The following is an 11,387-nucleotide window of genomic DNA, read 5'->3' as shown; positions in this document are numbered from 1 at the left end:
GGGGGAGAAACTGCAACCTGGCAAAGGGAGGCACGACTGGAGGGAGAGGACACCTGGGAGCAGAACTGCAGGTAGGGGGAGAAACTGCAACCTGGCCAAGGGAGGCAGAACTGGAGGGAGAGGGCACGTGGGAGCAGAACTGAAGCTAGGGGGAGAAACTGCAACCTGGCAATGGGAGGCAGGACCAGAGGCAGAGGACACATGGGAGCAGAACTGCAGCTAGGGGGAGAAACTGCAGCCTGGCAAAGGGAGGCAGGACCGGAGGCAGAGGACATGTGGGAGCAGACTGAAGGTAGGGGGAGAAACTGCAACCTGGCAAAACGAGGCAGGACTGGAGTGAGAGGACACGTGGGAGCAGAACTGCAGCTGAGAGAAGAAATTGCAACCTGGCAAAGGGACCAGAGGGTGAGGACATGTGGGAGCAGAACTGCAGCTAGGGGGAAAAACTGCAACCTGGCAATGGTAGGCAGGACTGGAGGGAGAGGACGCGTGGGAGCAGGACTGCAGCTAAGAGGAGAAACTGCAACCTGGCAAATGGAGGCAGGAATGGAGTGAGAGGCACGTGGGAGCAGAACTGTAGCTAGGAGGAGAAACTGCAGCCTGGCAAAGGGAGGCAGGACCAAAGAGAGAGGACACATGGGAGCAGAACTGCAGCTAGGGTGGGAAACTGCAACCTGGCAAATGGAGGCAGGACCAGAGGCAGAAGACACGTGGGAGCAGAACTGAAGCTAGGGGAGAAACTGCAACCTGGCAAATGGAGGCAGGACCGGAGGCAAAGGGCACGTGGGAGCAGACTGAAGCTAGGGGGAGAAACTACAACCTGGTAAATGGAGGCAGGACCGGAGGCAGAGGACACGTGGGAGCAGAACTGAAGCTAGGAGGGGAAACTGCAGCCTGGCAAAGGGAGGCAGGACCGGAGCCAGAGGACACGTGGGAGCACAACTGAAGCTAGGGGGAGAAACTGCAACCTGGCAAAGGGAGGCAGGACCGGGGGTAGAGGACACGTGGGAGCAGACTGAAGCTAGGGGGGAACTGCAACCTGGCAAATGGAGGCAGGACTGGAGTGAGAGGACACGTGGGAGCAGAACTGAAGCTAGGGGGACAAACTGCAACCTGGCAAAGGGAGGCAGGACCGGAGGCAGAGGACAAGTGGGAGGAGAACTGAAGCTAGGGGGAGAAACTGCAACCTGGCAAATGGAGGCAGGACCGGAGTGAGAGGACATGTGGGAGAAGAACTGCAGCTAGGGGGAGAAACTGCAGCCTGGAAAAGGGAGGCAGGACCAGAGGGAGAGGACACTTGGGAGGAGAACTGCAGCTAGGGGGAGAAACTGCAGCCTGGCAAAGGGAAGCAGGATCGGAGGGAGAGGACACGAGTAAGCAGAACTGAAGCTAGGGGGAGAAAATGCAACCTGGCAAAGGGAGGCAGGACCGGAGTGAGAGGACACGTGGGAGCAGAACTGCAGCTAGGGGGAGAAATTGCAACCTGGCAGATGGAGCAAGGACAGGAGGGATTGGGAGCAGAACTGCAGCTAGGGGGAGAAACTGCAACCTGGTAACGGGAGACAGGACGGGGGAGAGGACATGTGGGTGCAGAACTGAAGCTAGAGGGAGAAGCTGCAATCTGGCAAAGGGAGGCAGGGCCGGATGGAGAAGACACGTCGGAGCAGAACTGAAGCTAGGGGGAGAAACTGCAACTTGTCAAAGGGAGGAAGGACTGGAGGGAGAGGACACGTGGGAGCAGAACTGCAGCTAGGGGTCAAAACTACAACCCGGTAAATGGAGGCAAGGGCAGAGGGAGAGGACACATGGGAGCAGAACTGCAGCTAGGGGGGAAACTGCATCCTGGAAAATGGAGGCAGGGCCGGGGGGAGAGGACACGTGAGAGCAGAACTGAAGCTAGGGGGAGAAACTGCAACCTGGCAAATGGAGGCAGGACTGGAGTGAGAGGAGACGTGGGAGCAGAACTGTAGCTAGGAGGAAAAACTGCAGCCTGGCAAAGGGAGGCAGGACCAGAGGGAGAGGACATGTGGGCGCTGAACTGAAGCTAGGGGGAGAAACTGCAACTTGGCAAAGGGAGGCAGGACCGGAGGGAGAGGACACGTGGGAGAAGAACTGTAGCTAGGGGGAAAAACTGCAGCCTGGCAAAGGGAGGCAGGACCGGAGTAAGAGGACATGTGGGAGCAGGACTGGAGCTAGGGGGAAAAACTGCAAACAGGCAAATGGAGGCAGGACCGGAGTGAGAGGACACGTGGGAGCAGAACTGCAGCCAGGGGAGGAACTACAGCCTGGCAAAGGGAGTCACGACCGGAGGCAGAGGACAAGTGGGAAGAGAACTGAAGCTAGGGGGAGAAAATGCAACGTGGCAAATGGAGGCAGGACAGGAGTCACAGGACACGTGGGAGCAGAACTGAAGCTAGGGGGAGAAACTGCAACCTGGCAATGGGAGGCAGGACCAGAGGCAGAGGACACATGGGAGCGGAACTGCAGCTAGGGGGAGAAACTGCAGCCTGGCAAAGGGAGGCAGTACCGGAGGCAGAGGACAAGTGGGAGGAGAACTGAAGCTAGGGGGAGAAACTGCAACGTGGCAAATGGAGGCAGGACAGGAGTCAGAGGACACGTGGGAGCAGACTGAAGGTAGGGGGAGAAACTGCAACCTGGCAAAACGAGGCAGGACCGGAGTGAGAGGACACGTGGGAGCAGAACTGCAGCCAGGGGAGAAACTGCAGCCTGGCAAAGGGAGTCACGACCGGAGGCAGAGGACAAGTGGGAGGAGAACTGAAGCTAGGGGGAGAAACTGCAACCTGGCAAATGGAGGCAGGACCGGAGGCAGAGGACACGTGGGAGCAGAACTGAAGCTAGGGGGAGAAACTGCAACCTGGCAATGGGAGGCAGGACCAGAGGCAGAGGACACATGGGAGCAGAACTGCAGCTAGGGGGAGAAACTGCAGCCTGGCAAAGGGACACAGGACCAGAGGGTGAGGACATGTGGGAGCAGAACTGCAGCAAGGGGGAAAAACTGCAACCTGGCAAAGGTAGGCAGGACCGGAGGCAGAGGACACATGGGAGCAGAACTGAATCTAGGGGTCGAAACTGCAACCTGGCAAATGGAGGCAGGACTGGAGTGAGAGGACACGTTGGAGCAGAACTGCAGCTAAGAGGAGAAACTACAACCTGGCAAAGGGAGGCAGGACCGGAGGGAGAGGACACGAGGGAGCAGACTGAAGCTAGGGGGAGACACTGCAACCTGGCAAACGGAGGCAGGACTGGAGTGAGAGGACACGTGGGAGCAGAACTGCAGCTAAGAGAAGAAATTGCAACCTGGCAAAGGGAGGCAGGACCAGAGGGAGAGGACATGTGGGAGCAGAACTGCAGCTAGGGGGAGCAACTGCAACCTGGCAAAGGGAGGCAGGACTGGAGGCAGAGGACACGTGGGAGCAGAACTAAAGCTAGGGGGAGAAACTGCAACCTGGCAAATGGAGGCAGGACTTTAGTGAGAGGACACGTGGGAGCAGAACTGCAGCTAAGAGGAGAAACTGCAACCTGGCAAAGGAAGGCAGGTCTGGAGGGAGAGGACGCGTGGGAGCAGGACTGCAGCTAAGAGGAGAACCTGCAACCTGGCAAATGGAGGCAGGAATGGAGTGAGAGGCACGTGGGAGCAGAACTGTAGCTAGGAGGAGAAACTGCAGCCTGGCAAAGGAAGGCAGGTCTGGAGGGAGAGGACGCGTGGGAGCAGGACTGCAGCTAAGAGGAGAACCTGCAACCTGGCAAATGGAGGCAGGAATGGAGTGAGAGGCACGTGGAGCAGAACTGTAGCTAGGAGGAGAAACTGCAGCCTGGCAAAGGGAGGCAGGACCGAAGGGAGAGGACACATGGGAGCAGAACTGCAGCTAGGGTGGGAAACTGCAACCTGGCAAATGGAGGCAGGACCGGAGGCAGAAGACACGTGGGAGCAGAACTGAAGCTAGGGGAGAAACGGCAACCTGGCAAATGGAGGCAGGACCGGAAGTAGAGGACTCGTGGGAGCAGAACTGAAGCTAGGGGTAGAAACTGCAGCCTGGCAAAGGGAGGCAGGACCGGAGGGAGAGGACACATGGGAGCAGAGCTGCAGCTAGGGGGAGATACTGCAGCCTGGCAAAGGGAGGCAGGACTTTAGTGAGAGGACACGTGGGAGCAGAATTGAAGCTAGGGGGAGAAACTGCAACCTGGCAAAGGGAGGCACGACTGGAGGGAGAGGACACGTGGGAGCAGAACTGCAGGTAGGGGGAGAAACTGCAACCTGGCAAAGGGAGGCAGAACTGGAGGGAGAGGGCACGTGGGAGCAGAACTGAAGCTAGGGGGAGAAACTGCAACCTGGCACATGGAGGCAGGACCGGAATGAGAGGACACATGAGAGCAGAACTGCAGCTAGGGGAGAAACTGCAGCCTGGCAAACGGAGGCATGACCGGAGGCAGAGAACACGTAGGAGCAGAACTGAAGCTAGGGGGAGAAACTGCCACCTGGCAAATGGAGGCAGGACCGGAGGCAGAGGACACGTGGGAGCAGACTGAAGCTAGGGGGAGAAACTACAACCTGGCAAATGGAGGCAGGACCGGAGGCAGAGGACACGTGGGAGCAGAACTGAAGCTAGGGGGGGAAACTGCAGCCTGGCAAAGGGAGGCAGGACCGGAGCCAGAGGACACGTGGGAGCAGAACTGAAGCTAATGGGAGAAACTGCAACCTGGCAAATGGAGGCAGTACTGGAGGTAGAGGACACATCGGAGCAGACTGAAGCTAGGGGGAGAAACTGCAACCTGGCAAATGGAGGCAGGACTGGAGTGAGAGGACACGTGGGAGCAGAACTGCAGCTAAGAGAAGAAATTGCAACCTGGCAAAGGGAGGCAGGACCAGAGGGAGAGGACATGTGGGAGCAGAACTGCAGCTAGGGGGAGCAACTGCAACCTGGCAAAGGGAGGCAGGACCGGAGGCAGAGGACACGTGGGAGCAGAACTAAAGCTAGGGGGAGAAACTGCAACCTGGCAAATGGAGGCAGGACTTTAGTGAGAGGACACGTGGGAGCAGAACTGCAGCTAAGAGGAGAAACTGCAACCTGGCAAAGGGAGGCAGGACCAGAGGGAGAGGACGCGTGGGAGCAGGACTGCAGCTAAGAGGAGAAACTGCAACCTGGCAAATGGAGGCAGAATGGAGTTAGAGGCACGTGGGAGCAGAACTGTAGCTAGGAGGAGAAACTGCAGCCTGGCAAAGGGAGGCAGGACCGAAGGGAGAGGACACATGGGAGCAGAACTGCAGCTAGGGTGGGAAACTGCAACCTGGCAAATGGAGGCAGGACTGGAGGCAGAAGACACTTGGGAGCAGAACTGAAGCTAGGGGAGAAACTGCAAACTGGCTAATGGAGGCAGGACCGGAAGTAGAGGACTCGTGGGAGCAGAACTGATGCTAGGGGTAGAAACTGCAGCCTGGCAAAGGGAGGCAGGACCAGAGGTAGAGGACACGTGGGAGCAGAATTGAAGCTAGGGGGAGAAACTGCAACCTGGCAAAGGGAGGCAGGACAGGAGGGAGAGGACACGTGGGAGCAGAACTGCAGGTAGGGGGAGAAACTGCAGCCTGGCAAAGGGAGGCATGACCGGAGGCAGAGAACAAGTAGGAGCAGAACTGAAGCTAGGGGGAGAAACTGCCACCTGGCAAATGGAGGCAGGACCGGAGGCAGAGGACACATGGGAGCAGACTGAAGCTAGGGGGAGAAACTACAACCTGGCAAATGGAGGCAGGACCGGAGGCAGAGGGCACGTGGGAGCAGAACTGAAGCTAGGGGGGAAACTGCAGCCTGGCAAAGGGAGGCAGGACCGGAGCCAGAGGACACGTGGGAGCAGAACTGAAGCTAGGGGGAGAAACTGCAACCTGGCAAATGGAGGCAGGACCGGAGGTAGAGGACACGTCGGAGCAGACTGAAGCTAGGAGGAGAAACTGCAACCTGGCAAATGGAGGCAGGACTGGAGTGAGAGGACACGTGGGAGCAGAACTGCAGCTAAGAGAAGAAATTGCAACCTGGCAAAGGGAGGCAGGACCAGAGGGAGAGGACATGTGGGAGCAGAACTGAGGCTAAGGGGAGCAACTGCAAGCTGGCAAAGGGAGGCAGGACCGGAGGCAGAGGACACGTGGGAGCAGAACTAAAGCTAGGGGGAGAAACTGCAACCTGGCAAATGGAGGCAGGACCGGATGGAGAGGACGCGTGGGAGCAGGACTGCAGCTAAGAGGAGAAACTGCAACCTGGCAAATGGAGGCAGGAATGGAGTGAGAGGCACGTGGGAGCAGAACTGTAGCTAGGAGGAGAAACTGCAGCCTGGCAAAGGGAGGCAGGACCGAAGGGAGAGGACACATGGGAGCAGAACTGCAGCTAGGGTGGGAAACTGCAACCTGGCAAATGAAATAGAGGCAGGACCGGAGGCAGAAGACACGTGGGAGCGGAACTGAAGCTAGGGGAGAAACTGCAACCTGGCAAATGGAGGCAGGACCGGAAGTAGAGGACTCGTGGGAGCAGAACTGAAGCTAGGGGTAGAAACTGCAGCCTGGCAAAGGGAGGCAGGACCGGAGGGAGAGGACACATGGGAGCAGAACTGCAGCTAGGGGGAGAAACTGCAGCCTGGCAAAGGGAGGCAGGACTTTAGTGAGAGGACACGTGGGAGCAGAATTGAAGCTAGGGGGAGAAACTGCAACCTGGCAAAGGGAGGCAGGACTGGAGGGAGAGGGCACGTGGGAGCAGAACTGAAGCTAGGGGGAGAAACTGCAACCTGGCACATGGAGGCAGGATCGGAATGAGAGGACACATGAGAGCAGAACTGCAGCTAGGGGAGAAACTGCAGCCTGGCAAAGGGAGGCATGACCGGAGGCAGAGAACACGTAGGAGCAGAACTTAAGCTAGGGGGCGAAACTGCCACCTGGCAAATGGAGGCAGGACCGGAGGCAGAGGACACGTGGGAGCAGACTGAAGCTAGGGGGAGAAACTACAACCTGGCAAATGGAGGCAGGACCGGAGGCAGAGGACACGTGGGAGCAGAACTGAAGCTAGGGGGGGGGAAACTGCAGCCTAGCAAAGGGAGGCAGGACCGGAACCAGAGGACACGTGGGAGCAGAACTGAAGCTAGGGGGAGAAACTGCAACCTGGCAAATGGAGGCAGGACCGGAGGTAGAGGACACGTCGGAGCAGACTGAAGCTAGGGGGAGAAACTGCAACCTGGCAAATGGAGGCAGGACTGGAGTGAGAGGACACGTGGGAGCAGAACTGCAGCTAAGAGAAGAAATTGCAACCTGGCAAAGGGAGACAGGACCAGAGGGAGAGGACATGTGGGAGCAGAACTGCAGCTAGGAGAGAAACTGCAGCCTGGCAAAGGGAGGCATGACCGGAGGCAGAGAACACGTAGGAGCAGAACTTAAGCTAGGGGGCGAAACTGCCACCTGGCAAATGGAGGCAGGACCGGAGGCAGAGGACACGTGGGAGCAGACTGAAGCTAGGGGGAGAAACTGCAACCTGGCAAATGGAGGCAGGACTGGAGTGAGAGGACACGTGGGAGCAGAACTGCAGCTAAGAGAAGAAATTGCAACCTGGCAAAGGGAGACAGGACCAGAGGGAGAGGACATGTAGGAGCAGAACTGAAGCTAGCTGGAGAAACTGCAACCTGGCAAATGGAGGCAGGACTGGAGTGAAAAGACACGTGGGAGCAGAACTGCAGCTAAGAGGAAAAACTGCAACCTGGCTAAGGGAGGAAGGACCGGAGGGAATGGACACGTGGGAGCAGGACTGCAGCAAAGAGGATAAACTGCAACCTGTCAAATGGAAGCAGGACTAGAGTGAGAGGCACGTGGTAGCGGAACTGTAGCTAGGAGGAGAAACCGCAGCCTGGCAAAGGGAGGCAGGACCGAAGGGAGAGGACATGTGGGAGCAGAACTGCAGCTAGGGGGAGAAACTGCAGCCTGGCAAAGGGAGGCAGGACCAGAGGCAGAGGAAACGTGGGAGCAGAACTAAAGCTAGGGGGAGAAACTGCAACCTGGCAAATGGAGGCAGGACTTTAGTGAGAGGACACGTGGGAGCAGAACTGCATCTAAGAGGAGAAACTGCAACCTGGCAAAGGGAGGCAGGACCGGAGGGAGAGGACGCGTGGGAGCAGGACTGCAGCTAAGAGGAGAAACTGTACCTGGCAAATGGAGGCAGAATGGAGTGAGAGGCACGTGGGAGCAGAACTGTAGCTAGGAGGAGAAACTGCAGCCTGGCAAAGGGAGGCAGGACCGAAGGGAGAGGACACATGGGAGCAGAACTGCTGCTATGGTGGGAAACTGCAACCTGGCAAATGGAGGCAGGACCGGAACAGAAGACACTTGGGAGCAGAACTGAAGCTAGGGGAGAAACTGCAACCTGGCAAATGGAGGCAGGACCGGAAGTAGAGGACTCGTGGGAGCAGAACTGATGCTAGGGGTAGAAACTGCAGCCTGGCAAAGGGAGGCAGGACCAGAGCGAGAGGACACATGGGAGCAGAACTGCAGCTAGAGGGAGCAACTGCAGCCTGGCAAAGGGAGGCAGGACCGGAGGTAGCGGACACGTGGGAGCAGAATTGAAGCTAGGGGGAGAAACTGCAACCTGGCAAAGGGAGGCAGGACCGGAGGGAGAGGACACGTGGGAGCAGAACTGCAGGTAGGGGGAGAAACTGCAACCTGGCAAAGGGAGGCAGAACTGGAGGGAGAGGGCATGTGGGAGCAGAACTGAAGCTAGGGGGAGAAACTGCCACCTGGCACATGGAGGCAGGACCGGAAGTAGAGGACTCGTGGGAGCAGAACTGATGCTAGGGGTAGAAACTGCAGCCTGGCAAAGGGAGGCAGGACCAGAGGGAGAGGACACATGGGAGCAGAACTGCAGCTAGAGGGAGAAACTGCAGCCTGGCAAAGGGAGGCAGGACCGGAGGGAGAGGACACGTGGGAGCAGAACTGCAGGTAGGGGGAGAAACTGCCACCTGGCAAATGGAGGCAGGACCGCAGGCAGAGGACACGTGGGAGCAGACTGAAGCTAGGGGGAGAAACTACAACCTGGCAAATGGAGGCAGGACCGGAGGCAGAGGACACGTGGGAGCAGAACTGAAGCTAGGGGGAAACTGCAGCCTGGCAAAGGGAGGCAGGACCGGAGCCAGAGGACACGTGGGAGCAGAACTGAAGCTAGGGGGAGAAACTGCAACCTGGCAAATGGAGGCAGGACCGGAGGTAGAGGACACGTCGGAGCAGACTGAAGCTAGGAGGAGAAACTGCAACCTAGCAAATGGAGGCAGGACTGGAGTGAGAGGACACGAGGGAGCAGAACTGCAGCTAAGAGAAGAAATTGCAACCTGGCAAAGGGAGGCAGGACCAGAGGGAGAGGACATGTGGGAGCAGAACTGCAACTAGGGGGAGCAACTGCAACCTGGCAAAGGGAGGCGGGACTGGAGGCAGAGGACATGTGGGAGCAGAACTAAAGCTAGGGGGAGAAACTGCAACCTGGCAAATGGAGGCAGGACTTTAGTGAGAGGACACGTGGGAGCAGAACTGCAGCTAAGAGGAGAAACTGCAACCTGGCAAAGGGAGGCAGGACCGGAGGGAGGGGACGCGTGGGAGCAGGACTGCAGCTAAGAGGAGAAACTGCAACCTGGCAAATGGAGGCAGGAATGGAGTGAGAGGCACGTGGGAGCAGAACTGTAGCTAGGAGGAGAAACTGCAGCCTGGCAAAGGGAGGCAGGACCGAAGGGAGAGGACACAAGGGAGCAGAACTGCAGCTAGGTTGGGAAACTGCAACCTGGCAAATGGAGGCAGGACCGGAGGCAGAAGAAACGTGGGAGCAGAACTGAGGCTAGGGGAGAAAATGCAACCTGGCAAATGGAGGCAGGACCGGAAGTGGAGGAATAGTGGGAGCAGAACTGAAGCTAGGGGTAGAAACTGCAGCCTGGCAAAGGGAGGCAGGACCGGAGGGAGAGGACACATGGGAGCAGAACTGCAGCTAGGGGGAGAAACTGCAGCCTGGCAAAGGGAGGCAGGACCAGAGGTAGAGGACACGTGGGAGCAGAATTGAAGCTAGGGGGAGAAACTGCAACCTGGCAAAGGGAGGCAGGACCGGAGGGAGAGGACACGTGGGAGCAGAACTGCAGGTAGGGGGAGAAACTGCAACCTGGCAAAGGGAGGCAGAACTGGAGGGAGAAGGCACGTGGGAGCAGAACTGAAGCTAGGGGGAGAAACTGCAACCTGGCACATGGAGGCAGGACCGGAATGAGAGGACACATGAGAGCAGAACTGCAGCTAGGGGAGAAACTGCAGCCTGGCAAAGGGAGGCATGACCGGAGGCAGAGAACACATAGGAGCAGAACTGAAGCTAGGGGGAGAAACTGCCACCTGGCAAATGGAGGAAGGACCGGAGGCAGAGGACACGTGGGAGCAGACTGAAGCTAGGGGGAGAAACTACAACCTGGCAAATGGAGGCAGGACCGGAGGCAGAGGACACGTGGGAGCAGAACTGAAGCTAGGGGGAGAAACTGCAGCCTGGCAAAGGGAGGCAGGACCGGAGCCAGAGGACACGTGGGAGCAGAACTGCAGCTAGGAGGGAAACTGCAACCTGGCAAAGGGGGGAAGGACCGGAGGCAGAGGACATGTAGGAGCAGAACTGAAGCTAGCGAGAGAAACTGCAACCTGGCAAATGGAGGCAGGACTGGAGAGAGAGGACACGTGGGAGCAGAACTGCAGCTAAGAGGAAAGACTGCAACCTGGCTAAGGGAGGCAGGACCGGAGGGAATGGACACGTGGGAGCAGGACTGCAGCTAAAAGGATAAACTGCAACCTGTCATATGGAGGCAGGACTAGAGTGAGAGGCACGTGGTAGCAGAACTGAAGCTAGGGGGAGAAACTGCAACTTGGCAAAGGGAGGCAGGACCGGAGTGAGAGGACACGTGGGAGAAGAACTGTAGCTAGGGGAAAAAACTGCAGCCTGGCAAAGGGAGGCAGGACCGGAGTAAGAGGACACGTGGGAGCAGGACTGGAGCTAGGGGGAGAAACTGCAAACAGGCAAATGGAGGCAGGACCGGAGTGAGAGGACACATGGGAGCAGAACTGCAGCCAGGGGAGAAACTGCAGCCTGGCAAAGGGAGTCACGACCGGAGCCAGAGGACAAGTGGGAGGAGAGCTGAAGCTAGGGGGAGAAACTGCAACGTGGCAAATGGAGGCAGGACAGGAGTCAGAGGACACGTGGGAGCAGAACTGAAGCTAGGGGGAGAAACTGCAACCTGGCAATGGGAGGCAGGACCAGAGGCAGAGGACACATGGGAGCAGAACTGCAGCTAGGGGGAGAAACTGCAGCCTGGCAAAGGGAGGCAGGACCGAAGGGAGAGGA

Source organism: Ambystoma mexicanum, chromosome 11 (assembly GCF_040938575.1).
Source record: "Ambystoma mexicanum isolate Mex_15411 chromosome 11, UKY_AmexF1_1, whole genome shotgun sequence".
Classification (NCBI taxonomy): domain Eukaryota; kingdom Metazoa; phylum Chordata; class Amphibia; order Caudata; family Ambystomatidae; genus Ambystoma; species Ambystoma mexicanum.
The sequence above is the reverse complement of the archived record's forward strand: the minus strand, read 5'-3'. Positions refer to the sequence as shown.